Source organism: Paramisgurnus dabryanus, chromosome 5 (genome assembly GCF_030506205.2).
Source record: "Paramisgurnus dabryanus chromosome 5, PD_genome_1.1, whole genome shotgun sequence".
Lineage (NCBI taxonomy): Eukaryota > Metazoa > Chordata > Actinopteri > Cypriniformes > Cobitidae > Paramisgurnus > Paramisgurnus dabryanus.
Window position 1 is genome coordinate 35765966 of NC_133341.1, and position 15231 is coordinate 35781196.

Sequence of the window (15231 nt, forward strand, 5' to 3'; positions counted from 1 at the left end):
CCTTGTGATGTCAGAAGGCGATAATGCCGCTCCTTAATCTGCACTATCCAACCACAGCACTGCCATTTAGATCAGCTAATTTGCATTTAAAAGGACACACCCAAAAAAGCATGTTTTCGCTCACACCTACAAAGTGTAAATTTTAACATGCTATAATAAATGATCCGGTGTTTTGAGCTAAAACTTCACATACATACTCTGGAGACACCAAATAATTATTTACCATCTTTTTTTGGGAAAAGTTCACGGATAAATAAAATTAGCCCATAATTTACTCGCCTTAAAGGAATAGTTCATCCAAAAATGTATATTCTGTCATCATTTAAAGTTGTTACAGACCTGTATACATTTCTACACAAGAATCACTATTGACTTCCATAGTATTTGTTTTGTCTACTGTGGAAGTCAGTGGGTAGGCCTACTGTGTGGTTACCATCGTTTATCAAAATAATTGTGTTAAACTGATTAAAGAAACGCATACAGGGTTAAAACAGCACAAGGGTGAGTAAATAATGACAGAACCTTCCCTTTAAGCAGTTTCTTTTCTCATAAATGATGTCTCAACTTCATCTTTACAATACAACATTTCTGCATTCAGCATCACAATGGGTTTAATGTCACGTTATTTTGAGCTGGCCTATCGAGAGAACAGGAAAAATGGGATAGTTATTCGACAAATCTGCCCAAAAAGCTGCGTTTGTTTAGCCAATCCCCATTTGAATCTCGAGCGCTCGCACTCCTACAATCTCTGCAATGCACATTGTGATAAATGTTTTTTATTTCTCTCTAACTGCGGCATTAAATTGTAATTGGAGCTGGATTTTAGATGATGTCATTACTCTGGACATGCAGTTTAACATCGGTCTGTTATTAGAAACTGCCTGGATGAAATGCCTTTATTGAAGCAGTTTGTAAAACTGCTCGTGGTGTGATATGAATTAAATTACACAATAACGTGCATATCAAACCAGGATTTATGAATGAGGGTGTTTATGTGAATAGGAGAGTTGTAAGTAAGACAAGGTGTAAATATTTAAAGTGAAAATACTTCGGCTGACCTCTAGGGGGAAGCATTTGACTTTACCATAGAGGTTTTGAGTGGGTATGTAGGTAGAAATCTTCAATATTTGTGCAAAATATAGATTTATGAGATTTATTTTTCTCTCGTAATGGAAGAGTATCACCTAAGCTGGTTTATAGCATCTGATACTTTGATTTAAATGTTAAAAATTAAGCATTTTGGTTCAAATAGAAAATATGTTTTTTGCCTTCAAGCATGATTTATACACAAATCATTTGTGATGTTTGCTCACCATTACTCATACTATTAACCTAAACATAGCATTGCTCATTCAATTGACCCCAAGATATAAGCATGGCATCCTAAAATATGCAAAGCTTCACCTAGACAAGCTTAGTTTTAAAGTACCGCCACTGCAAAGTCACAATTATTTCAGGTGAATGTCAAGCGGTATCATCAATGGCAAAAGATACAAGGCCGGAAAATTCATTGGAGGTTACAGCTTAAACATGTCAGTTTGCATTTAATCTTCAGTTTAAATCCGTGTTATGCCACTGGAGCAGTGCGCCGTGGATGTACCGCTGGTAACACGACTCCGCTTGCTTGTTTATTAAGTCAAGAATGACAACGTCACGTTCCTGAGTCTCTCTCACAAGATGTGCTGAGAATTAAATGTGGGAGAGGGTTTGGATAAGGGTGGGCATCTGATTATGATTCATCCCATAATTGGAAGGCATCTACAGCTCTGCCAAATTAATAGGCAAACATGATCGACCATTTGTAAAGGCGCTGTTTTCTCAAATTACTCTCTGAAATTGGGTCTGAAGGGAAGTGAAGAAAGCATGAGACGTGGAGGGTGTGCAGGGAGGAGAAAAATAAATGTTAAACCTGCAGCTTTGAGGATATTGAGTTGCATGAGGACACATTTGATAGGCTTATTGTTTCTTAAAAAAAAACCTTGGACAAACAGGTACCTCGACACCTAGTAATCAAAACCAAACAGGTTTCTCATCATAACTAGTGCGTGTATGTGTTGCATTTTCTGGAAAAAGTAGGTATTAGTGTAAAATATTCTGCTTCAGTCAGATTTCACTTTCAGTTGACAATTGGAGCAACAGTTTGAAGAGAATCTTGCTGTGTGATTTATCAAAAAATAAAAATAAAAAATAGTCAAAGTACACTCTAAAAAATGCACTGTAAAAAAATTTCGTAGAAATTACAGTTTTACTTGCAGCTGGTTGCCGGTAACTTACCGTAGATTTAAATTTGTTATTTACTGGCAACATTTTGTTCAAAGTTAAATGAACATTAAACATTTACAAGTCTTTGTCTTTAATTCAATTCAATTTTATTTATATAGCGCTTTTCACAATTGTTAATTGTTGCAAAGCAGCTTTACATGAGTAGATGTAGAGGAAAGCACAGAAAATCAATAGATAGTATAAGAAGTAGAATAAAGCGGCTATGGATAAACCGTGTAAGCGAGCGTATTAATAATGTCACGTATACAGTAAAGTGCTAAGTTAAGCCAAAGTTGGCTGACTCTCCCTGGGACGAAAAAAACCCCTTAGGAGAAAACCAGGTGGGAAAAACTCCTAGAAGGACAAAAACCCTTGGGAGAAATGTATATATATTTACATATATAGACACGGTAGGGATAGGAAGCAGGTAAGCGGATTAAACTGGTTCAGCCGGTGGTCGTTGGTCACATATCGGCTGGGCATCACATTGAAGGACAGCCAGTAGATCAGTGGTGCAATGACCTTCACAGGAACTGGGTCTGTTTGTCTCATTGTCCTCGGGGTCGAGGAAGAGACTGGGAGACAAAAACAGAATTCTATTAGCGTAGGGGCCGTTCGCATGTAATGCAAGTGTCATACATTATAGTGGTTTAAGTCAGCTTGGTTCCAGACAGGCTAACTATTGCGGCAATAGTATATTACCCATATGAGGTATGTGAGTGCTTTGTTCTAGACAAAATAACTACCGCGGGAAAAGTACATTTACTGGATATTCTATGTGAATGCTTTGTTAAAGAAGAATGTCTTAAGTTTAGATTTACAGAGTAAAACTAAAATAACAGCATCAAGCAAAACATTCCTGGAAACAAAATCTGAAGGAAAAACAGAAAAAGGTTGATGATGATTTCTGGTTCCTTTTGAACAAACTCTTGCCAGTAAATAACATAAATTTAAATCTACAGTAAGTTACCGGCAACCAGCTGCAAGTAACACTGTCATTTTTTACAGATTTTTCTTACAGTGTGCTGGGTTGTTCAGCATTTTTCAAAACATTAAAAAATTACTCTAAAGAAAAAGATCATTAGACACATTTCAGTCAAATTACATTGTTTTCTTAAAAGTTGGCATGAAATGGAAGTAGCGATCCTCTTATTTTGCCCGTCGTGACATACAGTACGGCCACCATGCCACAATTAGATTTGTTGTTTTTGCAATGTTTTAGTGATCATGTATATTTCAGTCCTTCCAGAAAAACGCAGAGTTTTTTTGTGATTGCTGCGGGCAAAAATTCTTGATCTTGCGACACGTTTTCTTAAAAAATGCGATGGAATATGCAGGATATTTATGCAATTTTATACGATGAAATTGCGGGAACTTGCAAAAACTGTGGGAACTTACAAAAACTGTTTGCACCTTTTGCAGCTTTTCAATGATGTTCACGTCACTTCATAACATTCCCATGGCAACAGGGGACATGGCTGCGCTTGTGTGAAGTAAATGCAACATTTTTCAACTTTCTGCTATGCTATATGTGATTTTTGCTACGAAAATGCGGGAATTATGAAATCATGCAAGCCCCGCATATTTTGCGCACGGAAATCTGCAATTTATGCTGCGAAAGTGCGGCGTATTTGAAAAAAATGTGGCCCCTGTATAAATATGCGGACTTTGGCTGATTATGCATTAAATCATGCGATGGCATGATGGCGTTTTTCTAGATGGACTGATAATTGTTTCTCATTCTCTTTAAAAGTATACATCCAGAAAATACAGGAAATGTGTATGTGGTATAAAAATGTAAACTGATGTGTCAAGTATTTAGGGTAAACTCCCCTTCCACTTGAGCAATAGCAGGAAACCGCATGATCTCTTAAACCTAAATAAAATTAAATCCTAATTTTAAAGAAATTAGTCTTTTACTACGATGCCTTAAGAAGACATTTAGTCCTGAGAATTAAATTGATTATTTTTTTTTACATATTTCCTGTATTTTCTGTTTGTATCTTAATAAAATAGATGGAAAAATAAAAATGGATGGAAATTAAAACTCCTAAAACAACAAGTCTGGTGGTGGTGGTGGCCTAAGACTTTTGCATAGTACTGTTTATCTGACTTAAATTCATTCATCGAAGACTGATTGGATCATTGGAAGTTGGGTCATGTTGTTATTTGCTAATCACTGCGATCTTTTCATGGGCGCCACCCCGCCCTCTCGCCTTTCCTCGTGACTGGAATTAAATGGAGATTGTTTCGAGGAGGAAAGGAGATTTGCGTTTTTGATGAAAGATTATGAGGGCACATGAATTTTTAATGAAGCTCACAGATAAGTCTTTTGTAAATGTGCTGTAAGTCTGCCAAATATATAAATGCAAAGAGTTCAAGTCTCATTACATATTAGGTTTGTACAACAATGCAATGCTTATATAGAGTACATGTATGTTTCTGGCCTATAACATTCATTCTCTCAGTACTGTTTAAATAGTTCGCCCCTCCATCGGTTTAGAAAATGTGAATAAAAGCTTTCTTCTTCTCATGACTCTTGGCACTGGTACAGTAAGTAGGTCTGTCGAAATCTGCCTGTGTGTGGTTTCAGTGTCACTGTGCCCACAAAAGTGCATACACCAAAAATGCAGTATTAATGTTTATAAAGCATAAGCATCACGAATCATATCAAACATGCAGAAATGTAAAGGTTTATTGTGTAACTTTTAGAAGGATCTCTTGAAAGAAATGCTATGGAAATCAATGTAAAGTCAAACTTTGATGCTTCAAATCTCATCATTAGATTGAGACTTTAACCTGGATTTCACAGACTTGGTCACAATTTATACAATGCATGATGTCTAAATAGAGTATACAGTAGATATAAACTGACACATGATTTGGCTTCTCATGTAGACTTTATTTGTATTCTCTCGCACCTTCTAATGAGAAGCGGTGTGTAAGTCATCGGCTGTTTGATGCTCATATTAATATCACACACAAAGTTCCCGCTTTAGTCTGACTCAGAATTGTTTTATTCAAGTTGTAGGTGTTAAATAAACATATGACTCAGTATGATGCTCTTATGCCTTTGTACATGAGTGTAAAGCGAGAAATAAAGAGAGAAATTATTAAATAAATAAATCGGAAAATATTAATATTTTTGTAATTTTGACCATTGTTTGAAAATTTTCATTACCTTAAAAAAACAGCAGCTGAGTTTTCCGCTCTAAAAGTCGCCATTCAGCGTTTTTAAAAATATTCAACTCAATGTCAGTTCTTTCACGGCCATCCAATCATAGCGGAGTAGGAGCGGGACAAATATCAAACAACAAACCGGCGCATCGTACACCGACTGATAAACAGAAGCTGGAGAAAGGTGGCAGTCAGATAAAATTAAGCTGCCAGTCGGTGTCCGCTGGGCGTTTTCAGGCTCGTAAAAAAAGCTTTGGTGTGCACTCCCCCTTAGGGCCAGATTTACTAACAGCTTGTGCCAGCAGTTAAATAACAATTGTTAGGATTTACTAAAGACGTACAGTGTATTTGGCACTATAAAGGTGTGGTCTAGTTATTTTTGTAACTGCCCTATTTGCATATGCATATAGAGTTTTATTTCCGACGCAAACATTTGTGGGAGGAGATTATTTAAATGATTCACGCAACGCAATTCACTAATGTTTGCGCGTGTGTTATGACTGGCATTTGCGCCATTATTTAACGGCGAAAAAAGCATGTCTTATATCATTTTGCGCTTGAAATGGCTGAAATTGTAACTTATAGAAGAGACATCAGAGAGCTTGTGGTACAAGCCAGAGTATTTTTTAACATCTAACAGTTTTTTGAAATATTGTTTGCCAAGATTTTTTTTATTTACTGGAGGTAATAAAAGAGGAGTCACTAAGAGAAGTCACACCATACCAATACTTTTTGTAAACCTTCATTTTTTGTCCTCCATTTCTTTTCAGTGTCCTATGGATTTGTAAGATTTGATGTTCATAGTGCTGAACTCAAGCGTATCACGTGTCGTTAGATCACACGCAACTCATCAGCTCTGCTTATGTGCGACCCTGAACTAATTTGCGCTGCTCTTAGTAGTTAGTTGCGCCTGTTTTATTTAATTTGCGCCTTTTTAGTAAATAACCTGCAAATATTACCACTCCCATGGGCACTTTTTAGGAATTGCGCTCTCACACGCCCACGTAGTCTGCGATCCACTTTTATGTCTTTAAACACTCGTTTTTTGGGGTCAACAGTTTATAAAAACTTATTTCTGGGTTTTTTGGCTTGTTTGTTATTAGCCAGAAATGACAAGGAGGCAGCCTCACGTAATACAAAGTCAATGGAGATGGTTGGATTGTTTCCCCCCCGGTGGGCGTGGTTTTCAAATTAGCATAACTGCACTCTGTCTTTATATACTATTATTAATATATTATTAATAATTATGAATATTTTATTAATAGTTATTAATATAGTATTAATAATTATTAATATAGTATTAATACTTATTAATACACTGCAAAAAAAATAGTATTTTTGTCTTGTTTTCAGTAAAAATATAAAAAAAATTCTTAAATGAAGATGCTTTTTCTTGATGAGTAAACGACCAAAGAAATTAAGTCTATTTTTAGACAAAAAATATAAAATTTAAGTAATTTTGTGCATAAAACAAGCTAAACAAATCTGCCAATGGGGTAGGCAAATTTTTCTTGAATGTTTCTTGAATTTAGTGTTTAAAAAAAATGTTCAAGATTTTTTTACTTACCCCATTGGCAGATTGTTTTGCTTGTTTTATGCACAAAATCACTTAAATTTGATATTTTTGGTCTAAAAACGGAACTTATTTTCTTTGTCGTTTTGCTCATCAAGGAAAAGCACCTCAATTTAAGAATTTGTTTATATTTTTACTGAAAACAAGACGAAAATACTAAGAATTGTTTTTCTTGAAAATAATTTTTTGCAGTGTATAGTATCAATAATTGTTAATATTGTATCAATAATTGTTAATATTATATCAATAATTGATAATATTGTATCAATAATTGTTAATATTGTATCAATAATTGTTAATATTATATCAATAATTGATAATATTGTATCAATAATTGTTAATATTGTATCATTTTTTTATATTGTATCAATTTTTTTTTAATATTGTATCATTTTTTTTAAATTATTGTATCAATTTTTTATATTGTATCAAAAATTGTTAATATTGTATCAAAATTTTTTAATATTATGAATATAATCATATTTGGCAATGTAGTATTTACTGTACCTTCTTTAATTGTTGTTGTAAATCTAAATAAGGTAGCCTATTGTTTCACATTGCTGTGAAATCTACAGTAATATCTGCAAATACAGTAAGAATGGGCTGAACTGTAAAATTAGTCATATTTACATAAAGTAGTATATAATTAATTTTTCTTTTCTTTTAGTTTAAGGGTAAAAACTGTGGTAGAGCTCATTAGTAAGGTCTTGGGTTCGAACCCAGGGAACTCACATGCTGATAAAAACTACAGTATATACTTTCTAATGCAGTTTAAGTCGCTTTGGATCTGCCAAATGCAAATATATGTAAATGTAAAATGTAGCCTGGAGATGTTCTTGACATGTTTCATGAAATTCAGCTGTAATGGTTTGATCTGGGTAAGTCAAAGTCATGGTTGCCCACCAGGATAAGGATTACACCATGCTTTCAATGTACAGTAGTGTGCTGAAGGTGAATATATCAGTAGTCTTAATGATGTTGCTTTTATTAACTTCAAAAGATTCTGGCCTCACTTTCGAAATCATCTAATGAGAGTCAGACTTCTCTTCTTCGCCTAAAATCCATAATCAGGTTTGCTCCAGCTGAGAAAGCTCTATGAAGCTCGAAGCTCTTCTACCTTTGTGAATAATATTACGGCTGCTCGCTCGCGTTACCGCGGCACATCTCTGTGCGTTTGATATGAGAGATTTCTGGGGAAATGTTTCTCGATTCACGTCAGGTTGAAAACCGCGGCGGCAGCCGTAGAGCCGGTGGGCGAGTCCGTGGGTATGAGCAAACGCTGTGACTCAGGATGCATCTCCCAGATTCCCATTTGAAATTCTGTGTTGTCTTCAAGAGCATCGTCATCGAGAATCCTGCCAATTTCTTACCTGAACACGACGTGTCTAGTTTGTAAACATGACATTGTTCTGGATTATTGCTTGTTTACGTGTCAGCACCGAGAGGATAAAACGAATCCGACTAAGACATGCTTGGACGTGTACCAGATTTCATGCTTCACATGTTGCTTAATGAAAAAGATAGACGATATACAGTGATTCTCACTGCGTCTGCAGATAGAAGATTGTGTTTATTATTAGCTGTGACTCTATTTTGTAAGTTCAACTTCAGATTAAATAAACTTCGTATGGTGGTCATGAATACTTGGTGAAGAAATCCATTAGCATTCCCATTCAGCTCAATGGCCCTCGGCATGCCGCTCCATAAGCGCACGACCTGCATCTTTGCTCAAGGGCTGTAAATATCACTTGAATCATCGCTCTGATGCTATCACAGGGGTAAATAGTTGAGAACTGTGATCATTTTAGCAATTTGTATCCAGGATAGAGGTCTTTACGGGTCCACTTAGATCCGAAAATCTAAGGTGACCTGGGTTCGGGTCTAAAAGTTTCACGTGGACACGGGTCGGGTATAATATTAGGGGCCTCTGGAATGTGCTATTGCCAAATGGATGCGCTTGCGAGATCGTGTGGCTGGCAGTAGATTAATTTTCGTTGAGGCAGACCTGTCAATCAATTTTGAATGCACATTTTTGTGTTTTCCTTGTTGTCATCGTCAGATAACAAATGAACCACCGATATTCTTTTTGTTTTACTGGTGGGTGCGGGATTGAATATGCACACACGTACATTCGGGTAAAAAAAAATTGCCACTTGGTCGGGTCAGACTCGGGTCTAATTTTCTCAGGTTTGTCTCGAGTCAGGTTTGGGTAAAAGGTGATTCAGGTCATTTCTGGTCGGGTACATTTCTTTGGACCCAAGAAGACCTCTTACCCAGAATAGAAATGGGAATTTGGCCCAGAAATCCTTATGATAATGAAAAAAATTATCTCACCAAAAAAATGTCAAAGCAGAGAATGCAGCTCTCACTGTGGTTTTATAAGCGAGCCATGCATGATTAAAACCGCGTTTAGTGCTTCAAACAGCACTGACAACCATTTACGTTATGTGAATGAAAGAGCTATTAGAAATAAGTTGGAGACCCCATGCAAAAAGGCGTGGAGTTGACAAGACGATTTTTAAATCAATCTCCGGCAAGATGGACTTACATTATCTGTTATATTTTCCAGCGAAGTATCAAATAGCTGGAAATGCGACAGAAAATCTCTTGTGATCGGCCCGAGGGAACAGTGCTCTAGATTTTAATTAAAGGTTGGCAGGGCATCACACCTCGAGGAGTATTGGAAGGATCAGAGAGAATGAGAATGATTAGTTATTCGTTTGAAAATACAGACGGCATTGTAGGAAATCTCAAAGCTGGGATTTCGGAGGGAAATCTTTGAAAGCCAGCAGTCAAGCTGGTAAAAAAAGATTTGAAATAAAATTGATATACGGAGTTTCCCATAAGACTCTGATGTAATCGAATGTTGATGGGTGACGCATGGGTGAGACGTTTCACTTTGCGTTGACTGTGGAGCTAAGTCGTCTTATTCCATTTACCAAGCGTAATAGATAAGATATCTTTTATGAAGATTCTGCTAACAGTCGGATCGTGCTTTGAGAAAATCCACCTGTAAACTCTGATACTGTATTGCTCTGTGAGGTCTTATCACCGTACTGGAGTTTTGTTCAAGTTTGTCGAAACTTTAAATAACTTGATAGCCTGCCGAAATAAGGAGGGTGTATTACACAAAGCATTTGTTGTTTGGAGATTGGTGCGCACATCCATTAGAGATCAGAGCTCAATAAAAGCGCTCAATAACAATAGTGCTGTAGGATGCAGTCTGAAGCTTTGTGCTCTGTTACAAAATGGTTAAGACTGTTTAAGGTTTAATAGATTTGTCTGGTATAGTATTTTAGTACTCGAGACCAGTCTTGAGATCATTTTTTGGTGGTCTCGTCTCGCTTCGGACGCATTTGGACTCAGTCTGGTAGGGATGCACCGATACCGATATTGGTATTGGATATCGGCCTCGATACCACATTTTCTAAAGTACTCGTACTCGTTAAAAGTCCCCCGATACCAGGGATCGATACCACGGTCTGAGAAATGTCTATGTTTGGGCGGCGTGTAAGGGGTTAATGCCTCTTGTGTTGTCCAAAGAGGCAGAGTTTACAACAAACTGGAAAACTAGTCCCTTGTTTTTTTTGTTAAATTATATGACTAAAGCTGTTCCCTGTAAATTTAAATCATGTTTTTTATTAAGTACTCGGTATCGGCAAGTACTGAAATGCAAGTACTCGTACTCGTACTCCAAAAAAGTGGTATCGGTGCATCCCTACAGTCTGGTCTTGGTCTCAGACTAAGAAGACTTGGATTTTATTTTAAGACTGCAAGGACATCAATAAATTAACAACTGTTAGGTAATTTAACCTGTGGTTGTTTCAAGAACTTTTTGGAAATAAAGGTTTCCTTCATAAAAAATCCCCATAATTTGTTCACCCCCTTGTCATCCAATATTTTTATGTCTGTCTGTCTTCAGTTGAAAAGAAATTAATTTTTTTGTGGAAAACATTCCAGGATTTTTCTCTCTATAGAGGACTTTCTTGAAGCTCAGTGGTTTAGTTTCAATGCAGCTTCAAATGGCTCTAAACGATCCCAACCGAGGCTTATCTACCAAGGGTCTTATATAGCAAAAAGATTGTCATTTTTGCCAAAATAAAGTACTTTTAAACCACATATTCTCGTCTTGCACTCGCCAGGTGACCAGCCAGCTCGATCGTATTACGCTATGAAATGCACACTTTCGGACCAACAATAAACTGACACAAAGACATTAATTAGTATCATTCCACATACAACAACGTCTGAACGGTCCCCTTTTTCCAAACACTGGAGTAGTAGTTTTGCATACGTCATCCGTGACCTTTCGACGTGATTACGCAATAGAGGTTATGCATGTGATGTCACCTTTGGCAAAAGTAACTGCGTTTATGCCTACTGAGTGGCAAAAGACTGAGTGGCAGAATTTGTGTACAGTGTGAAATCAGCGAAAACACGGGGAAAACGCGTCTAAATGGGGAAAAGCTGTTGTGCGATAGACTGTACTAACAGATTAACAAGAATTCGGAGCTATCGTTTTACAGACGGTCAAAAAACATCGAAAAGAGAAGTAAATAGATTGTTCATGCCAACGTCCACAGACCACAGGTGGGTTGATAAGTTGCTAGGGTCACTATCAAGCAGAGGTTTTACTCTCTACTTAAAAGTTGGAAAACATACATTCCAAAGCATATTTATTTTTTACATTTCATAAATACAAGTTTTTGTTATACATTTAATATTTAAGTACATTAACGTACTGTTACTCAAGTAAAATTACAAAATTTTAATGTAATTATGTATTTAATAAATTTTAATATTATGCAATATTAAAGAATACACAGTATAGTTCTATGCTTAAGATTGTAGTGAGGTAAAAATGTTCCCAATACAAACACCCTAATAAAGCACAGATGCTTGGAAAATGTAAGTAATGTAACCAAGTATTGTCCACCTCTGCTATCAAGTCCAACTAAATTCAATTTAAGCCTTGCAATAGTCAGTTTTACTGGCATTTTCGCAGCAGCCGCTAAGAAAACCAGCCATTATGTTGAAGGTTTGCCACTCAACAGGGCGAGTTCCGGCATGGTCGCGTGGAAAAGTGACGTCAATGCATACCCTCTATACGTAAGGTCACGCTGGCGCATCACACAGCTAGTACAAGACAAGAAGTTGTGGTTAAAAAGTACCTTTTTCCACGAAAATAACGAGTGTTTTGTTAGATAAGACCCTTATGCCTCGGCTGGGATCGTTTAGAGCCCTTTGAAGGTGCATTAAACTGTAAACTGTTGAGGTCCACTAAAGTCCACTATATGGGAAAAATCCTGAAATGTTTTCCTGTTCTGAACTGAACTGAACAAAGAAAGACATAAACATCTTGGATAAAATGGGGGTTAGTGTATGCCGTAACCCTAAACCCAAACTAAAATCTTATTGCTTGATTGAAATTGTTGTTTCATGATAAAGAATAATGACACAGGTGTCAATTGACTATAATTTGACATTATTTGTAATTTTATGCTATGCAGGATTCATATGGTTTTATCTAAAATGCTACTTAGTACCCAACGCTGTAACACAATCCTGACAAACAGAGATTCTTATGTGCCTGTAATGACATACACATACCAAACTACCTGCACCCCGGCCGCCCACTGCCTCTCATCTCCAACCATCTCCTCAAACACTAAAATCAAACAAACGACCGTGGGGTCCGGACTTAAACTATAAATGTTTGGCTTTGAATAAACAATTACCGATGTGTGGCCCCCGCTGTCTTTCTGGACAATGATGGCGAGATAATGATGCCCCGAGCTTTTGTGCCATTTGCTTGTAGTTCAACCTCTCAGGCAATTCCTGTTTCCATGCCAACCGTATCCTTCATCCGCTCGCTCGCGACTTCACAGAACAATAAACACTCGCAGAAGAAAAGGCTGATTATGGATTTCATAGTCATCACACCTGTATTGATTCTCTCAGTCTTTTGATGTGCAGGGCGACGATAATGCAAGGTGTATGGGACAGGATGTCCTTCGTCTCCGTGTTATTTGCGTCCGCGCTCATGATGGAGATCTTCCATTGAGGCTTTGATACGAGATCCTGACAGCTATAGAGACCGATGCATTGATCTAATCATTAACAAGAGGTAATACATGTCCTTTCTTTTGTAAAACCTTACCTCTCTCTCTCTCTTCATATCTCCGGTCTCTTTGTGTCCCCGCTTTGTGTCACGCACACACACAGAAAATCTGATCATATCAAACCCCTGCCTATTGTGTCAGGGCCCCTGGTTAGTATTGAGCTGTGCCATTACACGGTTGAGAGCAGGAGGCGAAGTACAGAAAAATAAAACCGTCGGCTTTCCCTCAGCCATATTGCCGTTATTGCATTTGACAGGACAGTGACCACATAACTCAATCCTGTCAAGGCTCAAATTGAAGGCCCTGCAGGAGTATTTGTTGCCATTGACCTGTGTGTCCATGGCTTCTGACTTATAAAATGGTACAACTCCGTCCTGAAGGTATGGATCGTATACTTCCAAAGTTTAAAGTTGCCTGCTCCGCTTTTACTCAACTGAAACCATAAATTTTGGTTGGTGACTTTTATTTTGATGATGTGTGGTTTAAAGAGTCGCACCAATCAGTGATGTAGCTACAAAAAATGATTTTTCAATATGGGAATGCCAGGAAAATCTGATTTATCTTTTAGTCAGCAGTAGCGAAAGTAATTCTTTTGATTCATTTGATGACCCTGACAGATTATTAACCAAAATTGTCCCCTCCAAAATGAACGTTATTTATTTACCTTCGAGTCATTCCAACCATTCATTGTCATTGTCTTCCTTACACAAAGCTAATGTTTGTGTTTAATAGACACATAACTCACGAGTCAACTGACAAAAAGTTTCTTTCGTGGGTGAGTTATTTTACCAATTCCCCAAAGTTTGTTGTAATTGAACCATGTAAGAGAGGAAAACATTGTTGAAATGTTACACGTTGTTCACCAAGCGCATTATTAAAGGGACGGTAATGGTTTTTTAACCAGTCTTTATATTCTGCTTCAACGCTCTGTCAGAACACCTGGCACCTGCAGCTGTTTGACTAAATAGATCTGGCCCACACAACCCTCAGAGAGGGATGCGCTTCACGGCTCGCCGCGTCCCCGCTGAACGCCACCTTTTCCAAGCTCAGTGACAAACTCTTGAGAATGAAATTAGCCTACCGGGACAAAGGCTCAGCGCAGATCTAGTCATTCTTTAAAGTCCTATTCAGAGTTGAAGTACTCTGTGTATGGAGCAGGAAATGAAATGTATCACGTTTCGATTTGTCTACCAATCACTGCACTGATTTAACTAATAGATTAGCCATGGGTAGATTCACTTGCAATGCACTTCACTTTTTCATAACATAGTTTACAGCAGAAGTTATATTAAAAAATAAAGGGATAGTTCACCCAAAAAGGAAAATTCTGTCATCATTTACTCTCATATTACAAACCTGTATACATTTATTTGTTCTGCTGAACACAAAGGAAGATATTTGAGCAATGTTTGGAACCAAACCGTTTTTGAGCACCATTAACCTCCATAGTAGGGGAGAGCGGGGGTACAATTTTTCAGAAAAACGCAATTTTAAAAGATTAGACAGAGATATATTTTTGTGATATGAGTGTAGTCTATCAATACCACACTGTAAAACCTAAAAGTTAACTCAACTCAAACCATTTAAGTAAACCAGTTGCATTAGTTTTAAAACACATACATTTGAGTACTGTGAACTTAAAAGTCAATTGCAGTTATGCACTTATATTTAAGTTCACACTACTTAAATATAAGTGCATAATTGCACATGACTCAAGTTCACAGTACTTAAATGTATGTGTTTTAAAACTTAAATGGTCTAATGCAACCGGTTTACTTAAATGGTTTGAGTTAAGTTAACTGTTAGGTTTTACAGTGCAAGTGTAATTTTGAACAAATGTAAAACAACTTGCATAATTACTTAATTGAACATAAGTAATGCATTGTTATGACCCCGACAGCAGGGATGAAAGTAAAACACAGGTGGGTCAAAAGTAACACAACAAAACAAGATTTTTCACTTACACTTGTTTTTAGTAAATATACATGACTATGCCCTTGTTAATATGTAACTGCAAACATAATTTGTAATTTATATTTGCAAAATTATGAAATAACATTTTAATTTCAAATTTTATCAGAATTTTATCGAATGTTT